General features: G+C 47.5%; 1 pseudogene; it reads left to right on the plus strand.

The window, feature by feature from the left end:
* Positions 1-2632: 2632 nt before the first annotated feature.
* LOC126208853 (5S ribosomal RNA) lies at positions 2633-2749 on the plus strand (annotated as a pseudogene).
* Positions 2750-3635: the final 886 nt, after the last annotated feature.

Raw genomic sequence — 3635 nt, forward strand, 5'->3', positions numbered from 1 at the left:
ATTGTACATTGTCTAAGTTGACCTGCGTATTCTTTTGCATTGCCTGTAAATTCTCTTGGGTTTCTCTAATTCTGAATAGCTCCTGTCGATACGTGTGTGTTAGTGTTTCAAATTTTTCGCCCATTATGCCTTTTAATTTCTCACCCATATCGTGAACCGAAATTTGTACTTGTTCATTAATTTTCCTATCCACCTCCGTGGAGATTTGTGAAATCTGCTGTGTGAACTTCGTGCCCAGACTACTGAGTTCTGTGCGCAAATTTTGTACTTCGTGTGAAATGTGTGTCATGTTCGTATTAACCTTCTCCATCTCGGACTTTACTGTGGTCATGTCTGCTTTCATATGAGTCATGTCTGCTTGTATCGTTTGTAAACTTGACATTTTAGTCTCTAAACCCGACATTTTTGAATTTATGTCTGCTTTCATTGCATTCATGCTTGTCTGCATGGTTTCTGTTAAGGCTCCAAATAAGGCTTGCATATTTTCCATATTCACTTCCGGCCTACGCCTGTCAGCATCTGCGTCCGTACTACGCGTACTGCTCTCATTTAAAATATTCTCTTGCCTCGAGGTGCCGTTAGTTACGTCTACTGTAATTAACGTATTGCTTGTAATTAAATGTTCTGTATTCACGGGCGTCGAATGCAACAATGGCGTGTCGCGCCCAGCATCCTAATAATCACCGCTAAACGGTTCCAAACCACTCATTGTTGCATTTTGCAAATGAACATCCACTACATTGGCATTCTGATTTTCGTATGACATTTCCTTATTGTTTTGACCCTCCATTATAGAAATCCTTATACCACTGCAGTTATCAAAATAAAAATTATCTTTTTTAAGATCTTACTTCTGCGCTACTTCTGACGCGAAAAAATGCATATACAGTTGTATATAATTGTAGTCTCAACTGTTCTTCAATCAATATATTTTCCGTACTAATAAAGAAATGTCATTATCTCTACTTGACTACAATAGCGTTAATCTCTGAAGCTTTAGGTTCTGGATTTTAGGAAATAGGAGGATGGATTTTCTAATAGGTCTACTGGGAACGCATTCTCTATATGCATTGCGCGGTCCTACCTGATTGTTGTCTTGTAAATGGTAAATGGTACTTCCTCTATTGTGCTTTGTTGTGTGCTCTTGGTATTGTCGCCTTCTTCCTTCTAATTTATTTATTATTTCCTTTTGATAGTACACTCCTGGAAATGGAAAAAAGAACACATTGACACCGGTGTGTCAGACCCACCATACTTGCTCCGGACACTGCGAGAGGGCTGTACAAGCAATGATCACACGCACGGCACAGCGGACACACCAGGAACCGCGGTGTTGGCCGTCGAATGGCGCTAGCTGCGCAGCATTTGTGTACCGCCGCCGTCAGTGTCAGCCAGTTTGCCGTGGCATACGGAGCTCCATCGCAGTCTTTAACACTGGTAGCATGCCGCGACAGCGTGGACGTGAACCGTATGTGCAGTTGACGGACTTTGAGCGAGGGCGTATAGTGGGCATGCGGGAGGCCGGGTGGACGTACCGCCGAATTGCTCAACACGTGGGGCGTGAGGTCTCCACAGTACATCGATGTTGTCGCCAGTGGTCGGCGGAAGGTGCACGTGCCCGTCGACCTGGGACCGGACCGCAGCGACGCACGGATGCACGCCAAGACCGTAGGATCCTACGCAGTGCCGTAGGGGACCGCACCGCCACTTCCCAGCAAATTAGGGACACTGTTGTTCCTGGGGTATCGGCGAGGACCATTCGCAACCGTCTCCATGAAGCTGGGCTACGGTCCCGCACACCGTTAGGCCGTCTTCCGCTCACGCCCCAACATCGTGCAGCCCGCCTCCGGTGGTGTCGCGACAGGCGTGAATGGAGGGACGAATGGAGACGTGTCGTCTTCAGCGATGAGAGTCGCTTCTGCCTTGGTGCCAGTGATGGTCGTATGCGTGTTTGGCGCCGTGCAGGTGAGCGCCACAATCAGGACTGCATACGACCGAGGCACACAGGGCCAACACCCGGCATCATGGTGTGGGGAGGGATCTCCTACACTGGCCGTACACCACTGGTGATCGTCGAGGGGACACTGAATAGTGCACGGTACATCCAAACCGTCATCGAACCCATCGTTCTACCATTCCTAGACCGGCAAGGGAACTTGCTGTTCCAACAGGACAATGCACGTCCGCATGTATCCCGTGTCACCCAACGTGCTCTAGAAGGTGTAAGTCAACTACCCTGGCCAGCAAGATCTCCGGATCTGTCCCCCATGGAGCATGTTTGGGACTGGATGAAGCGTTGTCTCACGCGGTCTGCACGTCCAGCACGAACGCTGGTCCAACTGAGGCGCCAGGTGGAAATGGCATGGCAAGCCGTTCCACAGGACTACATCCAGCATCTCTACGATCGTCTCCATGAGAGAATAGCAGCCTGCATTGCTGCGAAAGGTGGATATACACTGTACTAGTGCCGACATTGTGCATGCTCTGTTGCCTGTGTCTATGTGCCTTTGGTTCTGTCAGTGTGATCATGTGATGTATCTGACCCCAGGAATGTGTCAATAAAGTTCCCCTTCCTGGGACAATGAATTCACGGTGTTCTTATTTCAATTTCCAGGAGTGTATTTCTTCAGTGGGCAACGGCCTTGCCACAGTGGATACACCGGTTCCCGTGCGATCACCGAAGTTAAGCACTGTCGGGTGTGGCCGGCACTTGGATGGGTGACCATCCTGCCGCCATGCGCTGTTGCCATTTTTCGGGGTGCACTCAGCCTCGTGATGCCAATTGAGGAGCTACTCGACCGATTAGTAGCGGCTCCGGTCAATGAAAACCGTCTTAACGACCGGGAGAGCGGTGTGCTGACCCCATGCCCCTCCTATCCGCATCCTCGCCTGAGGATGATACGGCGGTCGGATGGTCCCGATGGGTCGCTTGCGGCCTGTAGACGGAGTTAGTTAGTATTTCTTCAGTACCACATCACCGTCTCCGTCACAACATCAGCGTACATGGAACATAAAGAAATTGTTAACATACATGGATATTCATTTTCCTAACAATACTAGTACTCACAGATTTGCCCACTACGTATCGTGCCTGTCACCTGTCGCCACTTTATAATATAATAAAATAATCGAATAGAAGATAATAAAATGTTGAAATGCGTGGCTTTTTAAAATGTATTGAATTAATGAGATTAATTTTTCGGCATGAATGACAAGCACAATAAGCTGAGCTATGCCTGGAAATAAGTTCGTATTAGTTCATATTATTTTGCAGGGCGAAGTAGTTTCTTTCTCCGCTGTAGATTTGTGCTTACCATTCAGTATAATGCTACGTTTGGTCGCCGTGTTCACCTTTGAAGTCTTGACCGTGTTCCCATTAAGCTTATCGGATCTTCGTAATTTTCCAAAGTACACAGGTGGGCTCCAGTTCTTGTAATTATTGTACTATTTGAAATAACAACTCACACGACCTTTCTGTTAATAAAACAATACCGTATTTTTCTAAACGGTGCGCATATGAAATACATACTCCTCACTTATTCATAGCGACCCCAAAATGGCGGTCTACAATTACGCGCTAAAAATGGCGTGCTTCTCACTCGTTCACAAGCTGAGCGCGAATCCTTCCTTCCTCC

Source organism: Schistocerca nitens, chromosome 1 (genome assembly GCF_023898315.1).
Source record: "Schistocerca nitens isolate TAMUIC-IGC-003100 chromosome 1, iqSchNite1.1, whole genome shotgun sequence".
NCBI classification, from domain to species: Eukaryota; Metazoa; Arthropoda; class Insecta; order Orthoptera; family Acrididae; genus Schistocerca; species Schistocerca nitens.